The following is a 22,884-nucleotide window of genomic DNA, read 5'->3' as shown; positions in this document are numbered from 1 at the left end:
AATCCCAGAATGAAGGCACAGAAAGGTTGAGTAACAAATGCCAGGTGAGCCAGCCAAAAGCATCAGAATGCGAATGAGTCTGGCAAACCCCAAGTTCATGCTCTCCAGTATTGCAGGGAGTTGACTAGACGTATTGATTTAGTTGAGCCATTCAAACCATTTGCATGAGCGACTCTCTATGATTGTAGTTTATTTCTAGGAATCATGTCAGTGGAAAGTCTATCTGCTCTGTAGTTAGATGTGGGTTGGAAGCTGAGCTCCAGAGAAGGTGGCCTGTCCAGTGGAACAACTGAGCATGGACTTTCTAGTTAGTCTTACCCAGGTGAGTCCCAGCTTTGCGACTCACTGATTGTGGGATCCTGGACCAGTTACTTGTCCTAGCTTCTCCCATCTGTGAAATGGATAATAATGATATCAGACTCATTGGAATGAAGTGAGGAGGAAGTGAGAGATGGTACATTCAAGTAATTATGTGCAGTATTCGATCAGCTTTACACAGATACATGCTATCTGCTAGGTGATCCCCAAATGTTACCTTTATTTATTATTGCTGTTTTTGTTGTCATTTGAATTGACTAAAGTTTGGATGTGGTTTGTCCCCTGAGGGTTTGTGTATCAGAAGCTCATTTCTCCGTACGGTGGCATTGGAAGGTGGCAGAACCTTTAGAGGTAGGGTCTACTGGGAGCTCCTTAGGTCACTGGGGCATGGTCCCGGGAAGGGATTAATGTAGTTCTCATGAGACCCCAGTTAATATTCACCAGAGGGCTTGCTATAAACGAGCAAGACTGGCCCCTCCACATTCTGACTGCCTGTCTTGTCATGTGATCTCTCTTTCTTTCATACTTGCATTCCTGTCATGATGATTTTATGTCATAGTCCCCCCAAGAGTCAGCACCATACTCTTTGGACTTCTAGATTCCTAAATTATAGCTAAATAAACCTCTTTTTTTTTTAAATTCATGTACATTACTCAGTCTCAGATATTTTGTTATAGCCATGAAAAGTGGACTAGTACATTTTCTGAGTCATGGTTTCCTTATTTGCAAAATGGGAAAATTATATCCACCTTATAATATCAGTACATTTATTGGAAAATTGTATGTTAAATGCTTGTCACTCAATAAATGGTCACTCAAGAGTGGTGTCACTCAAGTGTATCCTAGAGTCTTCTATACCTGTCACAGACAACTGTAGATAAATATTACCCTATTGAAAAAGTATGACTGAGTATTTTTTTTATGCCAATAATGTTGTTCTATGTGGGATGTTGTTTCCAAGTACTCACTCTCCAATTTTGTAAAACTAACATCAGGGTTAAAAGTAAAGTTACAGGTTAGGATAGAGCTGATCTTTACCTGGGATTAAATGGATGGAGACTCTGAGGTTGAAAAACAAAAATGTTGTTGCTCTCTGTTGGTTGTCTCCCTGGGACAACTAATTCCTGAATTAGCTGAGACGTTGGCCTTAACTTATAAGAAAAATAATTTTAATTAGGTAAGAACAAAATGGTTCCAGAAGGCTTAGAGGAGGAAATAGAACGGTGGCATTTCATGGCTTCCCAAGACTGTTGAATGTGACGTCTCTTCAAGTGAGACTTGGTGCCACTTCAGTGATGCTGGGCTGTAGGCACTGTCTGTGCTCACATCAGGGGTCAGTTTCCTTTTTTGCCCTCCTTGGAAGCAGAGAGCCCCACAGTTCTATGAAGCTCATCTTGGCCTGGGGAGATGGTTGTGCTTCCGAGGCATGGAAGGGGTGGGACTGGCATCCTGGACACAAATTCTCCTCGGTGCACATGGGTGGGGAAAAAAACAAGTATCACCAAATCCCCCTGTGGACTCAGACCCCCCGGGAGAGATGCAATGGGAGTGCGTGCCATGCTGATGCCTGCCATCTGCCACAACACCTTCTGCCTGATGCAGGGCTTTTAACAAAGGCTGAAGGTCCAGACATCACAATGGCCTTTCTCTTTCTGGTTCCTTCCTACAGAAGGAGGAGCACAGGGGCAGGATGGCATGTTAGAATCCCTGGGGAGATAGCGAGGATAGGAGACTGAAACCCAGTTGAGTTTTCTATCAGGTGTGCATCGTGGGCAAGTAAACCAACCATCCTGTGTTGCCCCTTGACACCAACATCGGTAACACGGATTAGGAGAGCTGAGAAAGTGAAATGCAGGACAAATGTATTGTCATTCTCTATAATCAAAAATTAAAAAAAAAAAACAATGCAAAAGTTAAACACTGAAGAAATATAGAACTCATTGTGTCCCAAAAGAAGCCTAGTTTTCCAAGCCTCTGATTCAAAGCATGAAATAACCCCAGGGAATCATTTTGATAATTACTCTGAGTCTATAATGGTAGAACCATTTCAAAAACAACCTTTTATTTAGATTTTACTGACTTAAAGCTGCCTCAGAAGACATTTTTATCAAACAGTAACATACTCTTTTTAAATTATTTTGAAAGGCAAAGTCTTAAGAACTGTTTGAAGCAAAGTAATTTTTTTTAATCTTCTTGAACACTTGGTATCTCAGCAAATAAATAAATTTCTACCACTGGTATTTTTAATTATGTCTTTGTGGCTGTTGTCTACAAAAAATATCCTTTTGTATTTCAGAAAAGCTCCCTACTGTCATCTTAATTATGACAAAAGTATTTAGTTTTGCAGGAATGCTACCCTTTTGACAACGTACATGATTGCACAAAGATCAATTAATGAATTCAGAATTCTGTCTTTGCATGCAGTTTAAGGTCATCACTATGAAGAAACAGAATACGCTTTTTCATGAATTAGCTCATTTCGGAAGAGCAGACAAATCATGTTCCCAAATACACACTGTAGATTTCCATGAAGAAAGATAAAATATACACTTATAACAAAATAACAGTACCCTGGAGAGGAGAGGGGGTAATATTTACTGAGCACCTGTCATACGTGGGCCACTGTGCCAGAGCATTAGATGCACAATCTCACTGAACAATCACAGGCTCCCTTTCATCTTCACCCTCACAACAACCCTAGGAAACAGACATCTCCTCACATTTTTGTGTATCCTGCTCTCCCAAATTGTCTCCCAGGTCCCACCTCCTTTGCTTCAACGACAGACAGAGTGGTGCTGCTCCGTGTTTGCACATTGAGGCTCAAGTAGAGAAGCGTAATGTTTGCCTTGCCTGATCAAACAGACAGCGGAGTACCCTAGAGCATTCAGAAAAGGCTTAGTGAAAAGACTTTATTTACATATATAGTATAATTATAAGAAAAATAAGATACACGTATTGTGGAAGATACTGAATATTGAATTTGTACTACCACTTAAGAGCATTCTGATTTTTTAAATGAGAAACTAAAGCCTGCTTTTGTGAACATAACTTTGTTACTTATACAAAGTATTTGTTGAGGTTTAACTTACATCCAGTAAAGTACACAGATTATAAATATTTGCTTTGATTTTATTTATTTATTTATTTTTGGCAGTGCTGGGGATCAACCCCATTTATTTATTTATGGGGCTAGGGATCAGACCCAGGGCTTTGTGCATGCTAGGCAAACCTAGCATCTACTGGTATCCTTTGCTACATTCCCACCCCCTACTCATCTTTAACAAGAGGATATTTTCCCCTCAATAAAGACACAAACTTTTTTTTTTTTGGGGGGGGGGGATACCGGGAATTGAACTCAGGGGCACTCAATCACTGAACTGAATCCCCAGCCCTATTTTGTATTTTATTTAGAGACAGGGTCTCACCGAGATGCCTCACTGTTGCTGAGGCTGGCTTTGAACTCGAGATTCTCCTGCCTCAGCTTCCCAAGCCACTGGGATTACAGGCATGTGGCACCATGCCTGGCAAGATATGAACATTTTTATCACCATAGAAATTTCCTTTGTGCATGTTCTCTGTTGAGAGCCACAGCCGAAGGGGCCCCAGCTAATTTTTCCAGCTGCCAGCAAACTTCCAGCTGCCGGCTCACAGCTGCCCCAGCAACATCTAGCTGATTGGCTCCTCTGCAGTGATGCTCATTGGAGATGCTCATTGAGCTGTTTCCCCACCCTTTCAGACTGCCAGCTGATGATTGGCTCACAGCGGCCCCAGCAACATCTAGCTGATTGGCTCCTCTGCGGTGATGCTCATTGGGCTGTTTCCCTGCCATTTCAGACCACGGAGCTGCTCATTGGGGGATTTTTTGGCTCCGCCCATGCGACCCAGCCAATCGGCCTCAAGAGCAGGAGGATGGGGGGAGGTGGTGAGGCTCGTGGTTGAGGGAGAGGCTTATGGGAAGCCGGTGGTGGCGGTTGGGGCTCTGAGGGTTTTTCCTGAGGAGCTGTTTTGTTTGGCGTGTGTGGTTCTAAAAATAAAGTTAGTTTCTTTTGACAAGTGGCTCCTGATTGTGCCCAGCCAGACTGCGGCAGTTCTCAGTCAATGTCTGAGCCTTGGAAGCAGCTACTGATCTGATATCTATTACTACAGAACAGTTTGTCTATTCTGGTACTTTATATAAATGAAATAATAGAGCATAAGAGTTGGTCCTCTGTGTTTATGTTTTCCATGCGGTATGTGTCACCAATAGCAGGTTAAAAATATTTAAAACATTTACATATTTTTCCCTAAACAATACAACTCTTTACATAGAATTTACATTGTATTGGGTATTGTAAATAATGTAGTCATGACCTAAAGTATACAGGAGAATGTGCACAGGTTATATGCAAATACTATGCATTTTATATAAGGGACTTCAACATCCATAGATTTTGGCATTTGTAGGGGTCCAGGAATCAATCCCCTATTTTTATCACTACTTTCATGGACCATATGTTTTAAAGATTCGTTTGGATTGTGCACATATTAATATCTTATTACTTTTAATTGTTGAATAAAATTTCATTGCATGAATATACCATAGTTTGCTTATCCTTTGATGTATACTTGGGCTGTTTCTAGATTTTAGCCCTTATGAATAAAACTTCCATGAACATTCTTTCATAAAGTTTGTTTGTAGATGTTTTCATTTTCCATGAATCAAAAATACCTACAGTGAAATAACTGGATAATATGGCAGATATGCATTTAACTTTGTCTTACAAAACTCCCAGTTTTCCAAAGTAATTATATCGTTTTTCACCCTCACTAGCAATGTGGAAGAGTTCCTGTTGCTTCAACAACCACACCAATATTTGGTGGTGTTAATGATTTTAATTTTGGCCTCTCTAGGTGGCTTGTAGTGATATTTAATTGGTGTTTAAATTTTCATTTCCTTGATAACTAATGATGTTGAACATTTTTTTGATGTGTTTATAGACCATTTATAAATCTTCCTCTGTGAAATATTGTTCAAACTTTTGAGCTTTTATCCAGCTTTTTTTGGGGTCATTTGTCTTTTTAGTTTCAGTTATAGGATCTCTCTCTCTCTCTCTATGTGTGTGTGTGTGTGTGTGTGTGTATGTGTAATATATATATTATATTTATATAATATATATGTCACACACACATATATATTCTTTTTTTTTAATTTTTTATTGTTGGCTGTTCAAAACATTACATAGTTCTTGATATATCATATTTCACACTTTGATTCAAGTGGGTTATGAGCTCCCATTTTTACCCCATATACAGATTGCAGAATCACATCAGTTACACATCCATTGATTTACATATTGCCATACAAGTGTCTGTTGTGTTCTGCTGCCTTTCCTGTCCTCTACTATCCCCCCTCCCCTCCCCTCCCCTCCCCTCTTCTCTCTCTGCCCCCTCTACTGACATTCATTTGTCCCCCTTGTTTTATTTTTCCCTTTCCCCTCACTTCCTCTTGTATGTACTTTTGTATAACTCTGAGGGTCTCCTTCCATATCCATGCAATTTCCCTTCTCTCTCCCTTTCCCTCCCACCTCTCATCCCTGTTTAATGTTAATCTTCTTCTCATGCTCTTCGACCCTACTCTGTTCTTAGTTACTCTCCTTATATCAAAGAAGACATTTGGCATTTGTTTTTTAGGGATTGGCTAGCTTCACTTAGCATAATCTGCTCTAATGCCATCCATTTCCCTGTAAATTCTATGATTCTGTCATTTTTTAATGCAGAGTAATACTCCATTGTGTATAAATGCCACATTTTTTTTATCCATTCATCTATTGAAGGGCATCTAGGTTGGTTCCACAGTCTTGCTATTGTGAATTGTGCTGCTATGAACATCGATGTAGCAGTGTCCCTGTAGCATGCTCTTTTTAGGTCTTTAGGGAATAGACCGAGAAGGGGAATGGCTGGGTCAAATGGTGGCTCCATTCCCAGCTTTCCAAGAAATCTCCATACTGCTTTCCAAATTGGCTGCACCAATTTGCAGTCCCACCAGCAATGTACAAGAGTACCCTTTTCCCCACATCCTCGCCAGCACTTGTTGTTGTTTGACTTCATAATGGCTGCCAATCTTACTGGAGTGAGATGGTATCTTAGGGTGGTTCTGATTTGCATTTCTCTGACTGCTAGAGATGGTGAGCATTTTTTCATGTACTTGTTGATTGATTGTATGTCCTCCTCTGAGAAGTGTCTGTTCAGGTCCTTGGCCCATTTGTTGATTGGGTTGTTTGTTCTCTTATTGTCTAATTTTTTGAGTTCTTTGTATACTCTGGATATTAGGGCTCTATCTGAAGTGTGAGGAGTAAAGATTTGTTCCCAGGATGTAGGCTCTCTATTTACCTCTCTTATTGTTTCTTTTGCTGAGAAAAAACTTTTTAGTTTGAGTAAGTCCCATTTGTTGATTCTAGTTATTAACTTTTGTGCTATGGGTGTCCTATTGAGGAATTTGGAGCCCGACCCCACAGTATGTAGATCGTAGCTAACTTTTTCTTCTATCAGACGGCGTGTCTTTGATTTGATATCAAGCTCCTTGATCCATTTTGAATTCACTTTTGTGCATGGTGAGAGAAAGGGATTCAGTTTCATTTTGTTGCATATGGATTTCCAGTTTTCCCAGCACCATTTGTTGAAGATGCACATATATATTCTTGATACAACTTGATTGTCAGATGTATATGTTACAAATTTTTTTTCACAGTCTGGGATTATGTTTTTATTTTCTTAATGGTGTTTTATCATGTACAAGTTTTAAATTTTAATGAATTCCAATTTTCACCATTTTGTTTTATGGGTAGTTATTCTCTGTATTATACCAAGTTCAGAAAAATATCCGCTATGTTTATTTTAGAAGTTTTAAAACTTAAATTTCATTCATCTCAGGTAGTTTTCATATGTCTCAGGTGGGGCAGAGGTCAAGTTGTTCCTTCCTATGTAGATATCCAGTTGTGCTTCATCCTATTTGTATCACACTTTCCTTTTCCCTTTCAATTTCTTAGGTGTCCCTATTGAAAATCATTTTACAGTATATATTTGGATGATTTTCTGGACTTTCTATTGTGTTTCATTGATCTATTTGTCTATCCTTTGCCAATATCACACTGTGTTGATTAATGAAGCTTTACAGCAAGCCTTAAAATCAGGTTAAATGCATGCTGCAATTTTGTGTGTGTGTGTGTGTGTGTGGTCCTGGGAATTGAGCTCAGGGCCTTGTGCATGCAGATTTGTTTTTATCTTTCAAAATTGTTTTGCTCCTCTATATCCTTCTTGTTTCTACAGCATTTTGCATTCACTTGCCAATTTCACTGTGCTGCTAACAGCTATGGGGTTGCCACTCTCCTAGGAGGTGGTTGCTGCTTTTTGGATTTTGGTTCATTAGGTCTCTTTATAGCCTGCACTCTCTCACAGGCTTTTAAATATTGTGATTTTGTAGGTTATCTGGCTTGCTCTTGTTTTCAGGATGGGAGCAATGTTCTCTTGGGACCACATCTATAGTGGAAGTTAAATTCTACAAAGCTTTTTATATTGTGTTTTATGTTGAAATGATTATAAACCAATTCTAATTGACTTTTTAATATGTTCTCTCAATCATCATCATTGAAGCTGGAGTTTCACATAGAGGTGATAAAATATTTAAAACCATTTTTAACAACTATTCAAACATTTGTAGGGTTGAAGTTATACTTAAAGACTTTAAATAGTATTTTCTTTAATTGGAAAATACTATGTTAAATTTCATTTTGTAAAATGCAAAGAGAATTCAAATGTATTCTATCTTGTGCATATCAGATGATTGAAAATAACAGTAGAACTCTTATTTCAGACCTTAAGTGGCAAAGCAGCCACTGAAAATTAACTGGATTGCTGAAAAGAACCCAATAGCCTCAGATGGACACTATCTGTTGTATATGAAATAGAGATTTGAGGTTAGAAAATCAGGATGTCAAGATGTAACTGTATTCCCAGGTTTTATTGCCCCATTGTACAGCCTAGCCTAGCCATGGAATATATCTGTATTCATTAATGGATAGATTGGGTAAAGAAAATATGTTGTACACACATAGAATATTCTTCAGCATTAATCAAAAGAAGGATATCTTGTCCTTCAACAATGTGGATGAACCTAGAAGTAAACAAAGGAACCAGACATAGAAAGAAAAAAATGATTTCCCTTACATGTGGAATCTAAAAGAGTCAGACCCACAGAAGCTGAGAGTGGGATAGATGTCAGTAGAGGCTTAGGGTTGCAGGAGTGGGAAGATGTCGGTCAAAGAATACAAAATTTCTATAGGAGAAATAAGTTCAAGAGATTTAGGTACAAGATAGTGAGTCAATTAATAGCAATATAGTATATATTTGAAAATTGCTAGGAGAGTAGATTTCCTTTGTTGAGGTTAGTGTGAAATTCTGGTGTTGCAATGTGGTGGTATCAAACACCTCTTGATACTCTTTAAGAGGTGGCTATGACTATGACGTGAGGACACTCCATGGACAAGACTCTTCAAATGAGGCTTCATAGCGCAGTTGGCTGCTTGCAGTTCCACCTTCTACCTGGTTAGGATGCAGTGTCTGGGTGCCATCTTAGAAGAGGAAAGCATCCTTCCACAGACAATTGAGCCTGAGGGTCTTTTGATCTTGGCCTTCTCAGTCTCTAGGACTGTGAGAAGCTAAGTTCGATTCTTTATAAGATACCTTGTTTCAGATATTATGTTAGAGAAGCACATCACAAAACAATAAGACAGCCAGCATTCTGGCCACTAAAAGTGATATAAAGTAATGCATATGTTAATTAGCTTGGTTTAGCTATTCCACAATGTATTCATACATTAAAACTCCATGTTGTAAAGTGTCTATAAAATTTTTATTTGTCCATTTAAAAAAATGAGAAGATATTTGAGGTTATTGCCTAGAGCTTTGTCTGCCAAAGACTCTGACCACCTTTACCCCCACAAGACACACCTTTGGTTGTAGACTGTGCTCTTTGGTCCTCTCAAATATGGAGCCATGAGTACCATGTCCATGATGGGCAGCTGAATGCCACTTGCAGCTGGCTGCTGATGTAGACATTCAGGTGGAATGACTGCTTTGGATGCCACCTGTGAGAACTACAGGCCCACCTTTAGAACTTGCCACTTTGGTCCACACTTCCAGGAGTCCTGGAGATGCCTAGAGACTTGCAAAAGTTCTTCTGGACTGCTCTTGTCTCTCACAGGATGGCAGTCTTTTAGAGAGCTAGCAGAGTGTGATTATGGAGCTCCAGCGTGATTTGAATCTTGACTCCACCACCTAACTAGTGTGGGAAGTGGGACAAACTATTTGCCATTTCTATGCTTCTGCCCCTTCACCTCTCTTTGTAAGGCAGACAGGTGCTGTCAGTACAGAGCTCACGGGCTATGTGTGCCAACACCATGTACAGAAAAGGCAGGCTGCAAGTGCTCAAAGGATGCACTGTTTGAGTAAAAGAATTTTGGTGCTCTTAACATCACAACAAACAAGAGACTGCCTCCTCTTCCTTTTTATAAGCATTTCCCTACATTGGGAAAATATGTTCTGTGGGAAAAAAAACACTATCAAATACATTTCTATGATCAAAAGTTTGGGAAATGCTACACATTTTGTCTCTTTGAGGCTTCACAGCATGTATTCCCACATCAAAGCTTCTGAGATGCTACATTGTAGAGAAATTTGTTCTACTTTATTTACCCAGGATATCTTAAATTTATTTATACATGAAACCATTCTTAGGCCAGTTCTGTCAAGTGAGCTGATGGGAGAGCACAACAAAAAGAATTCAAGCATCAGGCAGCTCCAGAACTAGAGCAGGTTCTGAGAACTTCAACAAGTTGATCAGATAGCATTTGTAGAAAAATGGAGGTGAGACAAAGAAAACAATATTGGCTGTAGCTAAACTCATCAGCCAGTCAGTTGGTTACAACCTAACTTATTCATTGTTTATGGCATAATTATTTAATTGGCTATAGAACCTCCTGCCACTACCCAACACTCAGTTATTATATTAAAGTTTATATAGGTTTAGGCTGTTGGGCCGAGTGTAGGTCGCAGTCCAAATCCATGGCTTCCCACAAAATTTTACTTAACATGCATATCACTTAAAGGTAAGTAAATAATACAAAGAGCTTACAAATAGCAATACAACTCTACTGAAGGTAGGGGTTAGTGTAATGGTATAATTGAGTTGAAGTTGTATCCTAAAGGAAGTCAGGAGATCACCTAAATTAATAAAACCATGGGAGACACAAACACATTGCACATAGAGCAGGAACTATCCAAATGAAAGGAAATGCTGTTTACAAGTCCTTCTGTAAAACCTGACTTAAAAAATTTGTACATGTATTTCGTAAAAATTCTCCAAAAAAAGAAAGAAAGAAAAACCTCTCTGCACAGCCAAACTTTCCATGCTTGGTTTACTCCAGGCTGGGCCAACCCTAAAACTGATGAAAAAGAAATGTCAAGGGAGTAAGGGAGCCTCCACAACACCACCTCCACGAAATCTAAGAGCGAGCGGTACCACGATCAGTCTCTGCCAGCTGGAGTTCATGGACTGCTTCCCACTTGCTCCCTTTCCATTTCGTGCTCACTTTAATCATGCTTCTCCCCCCTCTCCCTTTTCTTCTTCACATTTTATGCCGTTCCGAGGCTCTATATTGCAGTGTAAGATTAAAAAGAGGCTAATAAGCCCAGGGCAACTGGCTGATTGGTGAATCCAGCTACGGTACTATCTCCAAAATGTTATAACTATTTTTCCTCCCAGCAACTCCATATATATCTGCTCCTTTAAGGCATTTTTTAGCAAACTGATTCTGAGAATTCACTAGGAATCCTAAACTAAGAAGGAATTTCAAGATGCAGAAAGCCTTAGAAATGGGGTCCAGGTGCATTGTCTAAGTCCTCAAAATCATCAAAGCAAGTCAAGGTGACCTGACTGGCTGATTATATGATCGGCTCTGCCTGGATTTAATTCCTTGCATTTCTGGAACTCAGCTGTGGTTTAGGTATTAGTATTGGTCTTTGTCTAGAAATATATTTAGTTTTCCCTAGGTTTATGTGAATTACCATTGGGAACTCATAATTTATCCTTCAAAATTCAGTTCAGAATTCTCCTTTTTTGAGCACCCATTCCCAGGATCTCATTTTCCTTCTCCCCACCTCACTTTTATTCATTGTTTTCTAGAAGGTCTCTCACACACCTTTGCTCCTAAACTATACCTTCTTACCTATCTGGCCTCACCTTACTAAAGAGTACCTCTTAGACACACAACTTATATGTGCAATCCATGGCCTCTTGAGAATAGAAAGAACCTGTGCATATGATGGGATATCACTCCATAGATTGGGTGACTTTATAAGGCAGTGTTGATGGGACAGTCATTTGTGAGAGACCATGGTTTTCTTGCCTTGATTTTTAGCTCGCTGAGAGTGATCCTGGAATTCTTACCTTTGGAATTGTGGAATAATTTGTGTTGTTTTAAGCCTGAGTATGTGGTCATTTGTTACAGTGGCAATAGGAAACATGCAGATTTCTACTCTGGCTCTCTATGCCATATGATCTTAATGGGATTATTAACCCAAATTGTTATTCCTTTCTCCACCACAAAGAGAAGATATGACCCAAATTTTCCTTCCTGAAATTTGGATTTTAAGTGAACTGAGACCAGAATAGGATGGAAGGCAATCAGAGCTATGACATCCTAGTGGCAACAGCTAAAACAATGCTTGTCACACATTTCAACCACTGAGTTCCATATAGGTCTGTCCTTCTCAAAGTTGAGCACTCCAATTTCCCTTTAAATCATGCAGTGATCCAGTATCTTGATGATAAACTATTTCTTTAAGTTAGCCAAGTGCAATTATTTAATTTGTAACCCCCAAACCATCCCTGTTATCATTTATCAACATTCATCTTCTTCCCCAAATATTCGTTCCAGCTTGACTTCCCTCTGTAGGTATGGCAATATGTGCTTTAAATATAATTAACTTTTTGTGATAATTAACACTTTATGATTTTGTTTTGTGGTACTGGGGGTTGAACCCAGGGCCTCATGCATGCTAGAAGCACTCCGCCACTCAGTTATAACCTCAGCCCTACAACTCTATATACTCTACTTTTTATAATAACACTTAAAATGATTCTAGGATCAGCTACTATTAAATCCATTTCACTGATGGGAAAGGATGCAAAGAAATTAACTTGTCCCAATGTCATCTAGACTATTTCATGGTGTTTCACCTGAATTCAAACATGGGTCTCTTTTTTTCCAGATGTCCATTTGCCCAGCCACCACACTATATTGCTTTAATTATAAGTGATGGCTATCAAAGAAAGATGGAAGAAGCATTCCTTGCAGAAGATTCTAGAGGAAGGGCCAAGGAATAAACTCTGTAGTTGTTGCAGATGCAGAAGCTAAGGGAGAAGAATATTTTCAGAAAGGAGGAAAACCCCAGGCTAGAGGAATTGATCAATCAACCAGTGTTGGTTTTTCCTCCCAGTATTGTATTCTGAGATTTGATACCCAGACCCCCCCCAAAAAAAAAATCAAAAGAATGATGGTAAACAAAAAACCATGATTCAGGTCCCATGAGTGTTAGCAATCTAGTTCTCATGATAAGAGCGGGGTAGCAAAGAAAGAGTGTTAGGAGGATTAAAGGAAGTATGCAAGAAAATATCTGAGCAAGGTGTTTGGCAAGTAATGAGACTAAGTAAACACTTACTCTAATTCTGGAACCAAGTGAGACCTCCCTTGAGGAGAGATCTTTACTTAAGATACGGCAGTGCTTCCTCATGAGATTTGCCACAGCTTGCAGCCCTGATCCAAGGTTCACCAGTTTTTTGTTTACTTGTCTAAGCTTCATCTTATTTTTCTTTCTTAGTTCCCTGGAGGGCTTTTCACACTGGGCTCCCATCTACCCCTGCCAGTGCCTGTTATGTAATGCAGTAGGATGGGATTGTCTCCCTTCTTCCTCCCTTTCTGAACTGGGTGGTCAGAAGACCCTCTTTGCGAGGAGGAAAAGGTGTCTGCGTAATAATTCATTATTGCTTTACTTTTAGCTAGAGAGAGATTGGTTGTCTTCAAGGATTCCTGCCCAGGCTAGATTTTGTTTTCAACTTCATACAGTTTCTACCAGAAGGAAAGGAAGGGCCTAAAGCCTTCCTCTCTGTGCTACTCCATGCAAACTGACAGCCAGGGGTCTGGAGGAAGGAATGAGAATTGGGAGAAGGGCAGAGACAAAATGACCAAAGTGGTCAAAGGAGAGAAGAACCGAGAGCGGAACAGAAAGCAGGTGGACCAAGAGGCGACCCCAAGCAACAGGGAAATTCTCCCATTCACACCGACAAACATTTGTTTCAGGGAATGTGCTCGTAAGAAAAGAAGACTCCTGCCCTCAAAGAAGTCTCCTTACAATAAAGTGTGGAAGACAAACTCACTAACAAATGGACAAATCAGATGCTTCAAAGAGTGACAGGTACTAAGTGATAAGACAAAGAAAAGAAGTGCCTGGGGGTGAGAGCAAAACTGGATAAGGAGGCCTATGGAAGACCCTGAAGAGGTGATAGGCAAACTGAGGTCCGAACAACAGGGTCTTCTGACCACCCAGTTCAGAAAGGGATGCAGAAGGGAGACAATCCCATCCTACTGCATTACATAACAGCATGTGGTTATCAAAATTAAAAAAAAAATTGTTTTAGGAAAAGAAACAGCAAGTTCAACATGGAGATGAAGACAAAGACTGGTCCAGACAGGAGCCAGAGAAGTCCAATATGTTGGTTGTCATGCCCTTGGTGTGGCCAAGTGATGAGGTGTGGATAGTGGGGCTAGGGCCTGGAGTAGGCTGTTTGTGCTCCATCCTTTGAATGAGAAGATTTGGGCATGATTGTCTATGGCGGGAACTTTATCTTGGATGGCGGACTCCACTCTACACCCTCCCAAAGGGGAGTCTTTGGGTGTCTACCCACCTCAAGGGAAAGGACAAAGATAATGAAGAAGAATCCCAGGCCAGAACAGTGAGATGATTGTCCCAGAGGCACAGCAAAAGAGTAGTGAAGTCTATACTCACACCCAAATCTGCAGAAATTTCTCTCTGTATCCAACTCTTGAGAGCTGCTTCCTTTCAAAGAAGTTTCTTTTCTTACTTTTCCTTCGGTGTGATTTTAGAAAACACTGAGCATTATTCTTAGTTATTAACCTACACTATTTGATAGTCCTGTAGTTTGCCTCCCGTTTCCCCTCCACCTTTCTTTTCTTGTGAAGTCAAGAATGACTCCCTCCACATGGTTGGTTTATCCCCCGGTCCATCTCAGTAGGCCCCTGGAGGCTGGGTATTCTTGGCCAAAGAGGAATGCAGCCATTTCAGTATCCAACAGAAAGGGAGGTAGGTATTTAGCGATACCATTCCCTACCAACCTCCTGCAGCACAGGGAGGCTGGGGCCCAGTTCTACTCCCTTCCCCCTCCATTATTCCAAAGTTCCCATTTACTCGGGGGGGGGGCAGATATTACAGGGAGTCTTAAAGATCACAGGAGGTACCAGAATTTTGGGTGAGCCTGGTAAAGATACATATTTCATGGCTCTACCATCAGAGGTTCTGATTCAGTGCCCCTGGGATGGGTCCTAGGAACCTGCATTTTAAGAGACAGCTCCATCCATTTGTTTTCCCTAAATCAAATCTGATTCCCATGACAAATAGTCTAACTTCATCTTTTAATCCAAACATGTGTATCAATGAGTTTCAAAAGAATGATTTAATATTCCTTAAATAACATTAGAATTTAATATTGAGTAAACATTAGACAATAAAACTAGTAGAAAAGTAAAGAATGTGTATTATAAAAAGTTTAGAATGGTGTAGGTATAATTAACTTACCTACTTTCTGGTAAGTTGGAAAATACATTTTAAAAGTAATCTGACTCTAAGCCTCAATCTTAGGCAGCCTTGGGTCCCCATCTTTCCCAGGACACATAGAATCAAGTAGAGCTGGACAGGGGCAGGTCCTCTGATATCCTGTCTGACACGATTGCCCGAGAGCATCATTCTCCAATCTCAGAGATATCCCTAGAAGTCTGACAGCTTTACCGCTTTCTAAGCAAGCTTGGAGGCTGGAGATCTAGTGGCAGAGCTGAGAACCCAGGTGCCAAGTCCCCAGGCTCTCTGGGTACCAAGCAGCCATTCCCTGCACTTGTCTCTCACCCCGCTCTGAAGGCCTCTTCCAAGCTGTGTCAGGGTCGATGCATGCGGGAACCCTGAGGACTGCATCTCCTTCTCAACTAGGGACCTGTGTTTGTCAGTACCCCCAGGGAATTCTGATCTAGGTGATCCTTGCATTAATGCCTTAGTATATTCTGGATTGATCAATCTATTCCTTCAAGCTGCATTTATTAATTTCATCTCTGTACCAGGTACTATCTTAGACACTGGATATAGAGCAGTGATTAAGACAGGCAGAAGTCTCTGCCATCATGGACCTCTCCTTTCAGTCTGCCTTAAGCAGAAAATAAACATCTTTGGAAGGAATATGTATAATATAGTACTGGGGAATAATGAAGAAAGAGATGCAGGGTAGAAAGCAGAAGGCAGAGGGAAGAGGGGTAGTGGCGCTGCTTTTTACAAGATGAGTCAGTTCTCTTGACAATAAAACTAGTGAGAAAAAATGTGTATTATAAAAGGATTGATATGCTCTATGAACCTTCAAACTGTGGCCCCAGGCCCCTATGATTTGCCGAGAACTCTCTAGCAGTGTCTCTGTGCCTGTGCTTTCCACCTGCCTTTTCCTGAGACTTTAATCTCCCCGATACATATAAACTTTAAAATCATCCTATTACTAGGAGTTCAGGGTGCTCCCTTTCTTTGGGGAGTAGGAAGAAACTTTTTTTTAAAAAATTACAATAATAGCAACTTTTATTCCATATTTACTAATGTGCCAAGAATAATGCTAAGTGCTGTGTGCATGTGATCTCTGGCAGTAGGTTTAAAGCTCTGTCAGACCATCTGATTACTTTTAACCTTTGAACCATGTGTGATTTCAGCGAAGGCAAAACCAGATGTAGCTGGCACCGTAATGTGCGTGAATCCTGAAAAAATGGTCAGCCAGCATTGGAATTAGCCTTCTCCTGATGCCCAAAGCTGGCTTCTGCTACCCTATTACTATTATCATCAGCTGCATTGCCAATTAGTTCAGAATGTCAGAAGTGCTTTTTGATTGGCGAAACTAGTGGCTTGTTAAGTAGCATGGCAACTGTTAGAGATTGGTCTCCAATGGTGAGATGAAGATCTTTAAGCTATTAAGAGTGTATGAAATACTTCAGAAATAATCTCTACTCTTTTCTGAGTTGGGTATAAAGATTCAGAAACATCTGTGGCCTGGACTTCTGGAAACAACTCAAGAGGTCAACTCCTTAATCTGTCTGGTGTCCAGCCATGAGCAAGGAGAACATCCTGGTGTTTCATGCCAGCTACACCATTAATAGAATCCTGCTTCAGCAAGCCAGGGATCTGCTTCCAGGGATCTTCCATGAAATATGCAGTTCGAGACACTCAAGGGTCAGAGTGATTAGACTTCATGGGGCTTACAGAATAGATATTATGACTACTTTGGTGTTTTCTTGTTAATAAGTAAGTATACATGTTGCAGAATTTTGAAATATTCCTCCTTAGTCAACTCACATCAATCTTCTTAGGTTACTTATATATCTACCCAAAGGAACCTAAGAAGTTTGCATGGTGAAACTGTCTTACGTCAGTTCACAATAATTCCTATTAATGGGCTACCACTTTCTGATGACTTAAATAATTTTCTTTTGGTCTCTAGAAAGTAAAAAGGCCAAGGTCCAAGTCAGACTGTTTTCTTCTGTCTGTGGTCTGAGGATTGAATCCAGGGCCTTCTGCAGGTTAGGCACATGCTCTCCCACCCAGTCATATGCCCAGCCCCCAAATCACAATTTTAATCCAGGGTCTACCGTTGTGACCCCTATGTTGTCCTGACACCAGAACTTCTTATCCATTTCTGCTTCCATTTCTCTCCATGGATAGACATGATTGTCATTTAGGCCTAGATGGTACTTTGTTGGGTGGCTGTCCTATGCATTGTAGGATGTTTGGCTTCCAGCTGCTAGATGTGACAACATATCAGCCCCAGTTGTGATAATCAAAAGTTGTCTCCAGTCATTGTCATATGCTTTCTTGGGAATGAAACTGCCTTGGGTTGAGAAGCACCAGTAAATACTCTACCTTCTTGGCAAAATACTACCTCTTGTAAGGTAAAACAGAACCCAATAGCTATGTTCAGCCATTTCAAGTCTTGCCTATGTGATCATTAACCTCAACATTGGTTCAGGTGGATAAGATATGCTCATTACAGCTGTTTGAGATAAGAGTGGGAGTGAGCTACACACCACCCTACAAGATACCCAAGACCTTTATTCAGCTCAAGACACCTGTGTGCAAGTCTGCCTGCTGTGAGTAGACTTGTACCATCCCGTGGGTCCTTTCACAGACCTGAGGTGGGTTTTTTTTTTTTTTTTTTTACAGACATCCCTAAATGTCACTGCTAGTTGTTAATCCTATGGATCCTGATAGACTGAATATACAAGTGGAAAATGGACAGGCCAGATATAACCACACAACTCTGACCCACAACTTTTGCAGCTCACAGTACAAGAAGTCAAACTACAGCTTCTGCAGCATCAGCCCAGAAAAGTCAATAACTGCCAGTTTGCCTGTTTTGTTCCCATCCACTTTCAACTCAGGAGCAAACAGAGCAAGCCAAATATGCTCCCCAACCAATCACACAGGGTGCCCCATTTCTAGTTAGCCTGCCATCAGTTTCCTTCTGCTAACAAGCATCAGTCAGAGCACCCAAAAGCCCTCCTTTTTTCCACTATAAAGCTTTCTCGCAGTCTTGCCTGTCTTTGAGACTCTGTCAAAGCATCTCATGCCCAGTGGCTGGCTCCCTTGCCCTTGTTGAGCTCTGGATACATGGCCTCTGTGTGTGTTCTCCTTTGTGTGGTCTCCATTTATTTCTAGTCTCCTTTTCACTACCAGGGAAGCAGGATTCAGGTGGAATTCTGTGGCACACAGGTATTGCATGGTAAGGTGAGCACAAAAGATGTTGTGCACACTTGTTTTGTTGGCTTGCAGAAGCCCTGATCTCAGTTCCCAGGAGCTTCGTGCAAGACCTTGCAAGGAATCTTCAAATAGACATAGATATTCTCCTAGACAAGAGAGGCAAGATAGCTAAGTTATCCTCTTGGATAACTCTTTTAATCCTCTTTTGAGTATCTGAGCACAGGTCAGACTTGCAGCCTAGTGTTTTACTTGAAAGAGGACCACTGCACTTTGTAATTTCTCATGTTCCTGTTCATACAAGGTTCTGAGTGTGCATATAATATTGCTATCCTTCCTATATACATTGAACACCACTTATTTTACCAATGAAAAATTGCTCTCAAGATCCCCAGTCCTAGGGCTGGGGTTGTGGCTCAGTGATACATCACTTGCTTAGCACATGTGAAGCATTGAGTTCAATCCTCAGTACCACATAAAAATAAATAAATAAAAGTATTGTGTTCATCTAAACTAAAATAATAATAATAATAATAATTTTTTAAAAAAGATCCCCAATTCTAACTTTTCAGTCCCCTGACTCTGACCAAGATAGCCAGCTCAGAGAAGGTGCCACAGTGCTCTGGGGTATAAGTACCTAAGTGGAATCTCCTGTGCTAACAGGCCCTGAAGGGTGAATTTCCTATTAGGATCCTTCAAATGTCAACTAACAGCAGATCCTAAGGAAAGGTTCTTAATCTTATCTGTGCCTTAGATCTGTTTGGCCTGTGAGTAAAATCCATGGATGCCTTCAGAATAATGTTGACAAATGAATAAAAGCTACAAAGAAGTAAACCAATTATATTGAAATATATTTATCAAAATCTTGAGAAACAAATACACATTAACATAATAATAGATATGCCTCTACTCCCTCCTGGGTGTGGATCCCAGGACTTCACACTTGGTAAGCAAGCACTCTACCACTGAGCTACATCCTTAGCCTTTTTATTTTGAGATAGTCTTGCCAAGATGCCCAGGCTGGCCTCAAAATTGTGATCCTCCTGCCTCAGTCTGCTGAATAGCTGGAATTATAGGCATGGGCCAGTGTGCCATACAGACTTGGGCTTGTGTTTGTGCATTAAGTGTTAAGGTCTGGTGGCAGCTCTAAGGACTACTATATATTTGAAGTAGTGATGAGACTAAACATTTTGAAATTTCTGCAACAATGGTGAGATGATGTGCAAATATCCACAATTTCTATTGGTTATAAAATCACAGAATCTTCTGTGGTTGTCTGCATTCATATTTGAAGGAAATGCTAAATTTTAGTTAGAGGCTAGTAAAAATAAAGATATAATCTTTTCCAATTCGAGTTCATGAACTTTCCTGAATTCTCCCTGGGTCTGCATAAGAAACCCTGCCCCAGAGAATATACTTGATTACTCATTGAGAGGGTACAGTCTGTGCTGAAGCAAGGTTTTAACATGCCAGCATTTAGTGTAGGGGAATTCATCATTTATTTGACATTTTCTTTCCTGTTCCTTCTAGAAGACAAGTTCCCAGGCAGCAGAGACTCTGTGGACTGCTGGATGTCAGTGTTAGTACAGTGCTGAGCAGAGAGGCTATTCCATATTATTTACTAAATAGTGGAGGAGATGGAGAAAGCAAGGTGATGTGTGTGTGTGGATGGGCTTGAGTTTAACAGGGAGATCACTGGATAGTACCCCATACTGCCCAAGTCAAGGCCTGCCCAGAAGAGGGACAGCATATTGGTTTATTACTCCCTGGGCCAGTGAGAGGAGGTGGGCTGGCTCACCCATGGCCCTAGACCAGCACAGGGTGCTCCCAGGACCGCCAGGCCTGCTGCACTCTTCCTGTTCTTCCTGTTCTCTCAGAGGGCTGTTCTCTTCTGGCATCTTCTTCCAGAATGAGCATCTAGTTCTTGTGACTCAGCTTTCCATGTCCTTCATTTCCTTCCTTGCCAGGTCTCAAGACTTCTTTTTGTCCGTTTTTCCAAAAACAATCCTTCCTACTCTTTTTACTGTCTCGCCTTCAGATCTTCTTTTTTTTTTCTCTCTTCTGTCCATTTATCTAGAACTTTCTCTCCCCTTCATAAGAGAACTTGATGACTGAGAAAATCCAGAGCCTAGAACCTCCAAGACTGTTGTGTTAGTTTTGTTGTTGTTGTTGTTGCTGTTACTGTGACAAAGTATCTGAGAAAATCAACCTAATGGAGGAGGATAGATTCTGGCTCAGTTTCAGAGGTTTAATCCTATAGTCACTTGGCCCCATTGATGTGGACTTATAGTGAGGCAGAAGATCATGGCGGGGAGAGTGAGGCAAAGCAAAGCTGTTCACCTCATGGCAGACAGGAAGCAGAGAAAGAGCCAGAGAGGAGAGGGGCTGGTTAAAAGAGAATTTCTAAGGGCCCGCCCCCATGACCCACTCCCTTCAACTAGGCCCTACCTCCCAAGTTTCCCTCACTTCCACATAGTGCCATCAAATGATGAATCCATCAAAGTATCAGTCCACTGATGAGGTCATCACCCTCATAATCCAGTCACCTCCCCAAAGCTTCATCTCTGAACACTGCTGCCCTGAGGACCAAGCCTTCAACACTTAAGCCTTTGGGGACATTCCAGATTCAAACTATAGCAGTATTGATAATGCCCTCTTGTCCTCAAGAGAACAGTGTTATTTAGAAAGAATAGCAACAGATTCTCCAAAGAGGCATAGGGGAGGGTGGTGGAGCAAAGAGAGAGACATTGAGATTTAGAGAGATTGAGAAGACCCTCCAAGGGCTCCGTCTCATCATACCTATTTTGTTTCATGACATTTTTATAACCACTCTATAAAGTAAATATCATTAGCCACATTTCAGTACTAAAGAAACTAAAGATCCAAAAGTTCAGGTAATATGCCTAAGGCTGGTTAATTAACAGATGGGATTGGATTGAGTTCTCCCTGTCTCAAATTCCATACCCTTAACTACTTGTTCTTCCCTCATTAAGGCTGGGGAACTGGATGGAGCAGGCTGGAGTAATCTCCTTGGGTTCTTAAAACAGCGCTTCCCCAGCTACCTGTGATTGGAGATCAGCTTGATTTAATTTCTAATCAGTTTCAGGTCATTAAGCACCTACTGTGCAAGGTTAATTTGCAACTCTGGCCACAAACCACTCAATAGGAAGTATGGGACATCCCAACTTTTCTAGCTCCATTACACCAATCCACAGTCTGGGATACTGTGGTGATATCAAATGGCTGTAGAAGTTTCTAGCTCACTCTCCCTTTGTGTGCTTTTCTTCTGGTGGAATGTTAGCAAATATTTCCCAGAGGGTCAGCAGCTTGTGGACCACACTTGGAGTTGCAGTGGTGTGGGACATGGTAACTTGCACCATACCCAGCTTGAGCTGTGGTTCCTTCTTCCAAGCACCTAGCAACTTGTAGATATTTACAGTTCGAAGAGTTCACAGCTGGCCCTCAATAAATAATTTGACAATATCCTCATTCATGGGGAAGCATATCTATTACTCCTCTGAGATATTAAATGAAATATTTTCAGAGTTTCCCTTGTTCTGCAAGTGATGTTAATTGTAGTGTATTTATGGCTATTGCTATGTGCTCTGGCTAGAAGGCAGTTGAATCATTTAAGAGCTGCTGTTTCAACAAGGACTTGTTAAGGTGTTTGGACATCCCTGCTGTTGGCGATTGTGCCTGTAATTTTTCTTTTCTTGGAACACCCACGGGGATTTTTGCATGCTCTTGGTAAGCAGAGGTATTAAAAAATCTGCATATCTCAAGATGGTAATTTTTGGACTGAAGTACAAGAATGCAGATCTGTTATCTTTTTCTATTGATATTAGAAGCTTGGGGAAATATTTTCTAATCCGTTTCTTTGAACCTTGGCTTTGAATCCAGTTTCTTCTGGGCACTTTGCCTCCCTGTGTATGCAGGGCTGGCTCACCTTAGCAACACCTCAAGAGTTGGAACTCACCCTGGCTTGCTGCTTTTTTGAATCTCAGACACTTTTTTGGTGCCACCCAGTGGCCAATTAGCTTGATTTCAGGTCTCAAAAGTCATCTAGGCATTCTAGTGGGTAATCCTGGATTCATTCACATTGTTTAAGGAAGACCCCAAATGTTGAGAAATTAAAGTATCTTGAGACTGTGTCCCCCCTAGAAAAAAAAAGTCATCTAGAAAAATTTGAATTCCCCTCCCTCCAAAGATTCTACAAAGAGCCTAGTGTTGAATGCCTATCTGATCCGGACTTGAGCTCTGGATCTGAAGCTTGCTAGCTGGCTGACACCATGTTAGTTATTTATTTTCTCTCAGCCTGGTTTATTCATTTATTAAATGGAGATAATAATATAATGGTGAGGAATAAATAATACAATGCATTCTCAGAGCACAGCACAGTTCCTGACACCCATTAGTTACAGCAACCAGTACTATTGCTGTGCTGAATTTGGTGTGCCTAGCATA

Source organism: Marmota monax, unplaced genomic scaffold, assembly GCF_021218885.2.
Source record: "Marmota monax isolate L192 unplaced genomic scaffold, Marmota_monax_Labrador192_F-V1.1 WCK01_AAM20220418_F8-fsc00154, whole genome shotgun sequence".
NCBI lineage: Eukaryota > Metazoa > Chordata > Mammalia > Rodentia > Sciuridae > Marmota > Marmota monax.
This window is presented reverse-complemented; position numbering follows the sequence as displayed.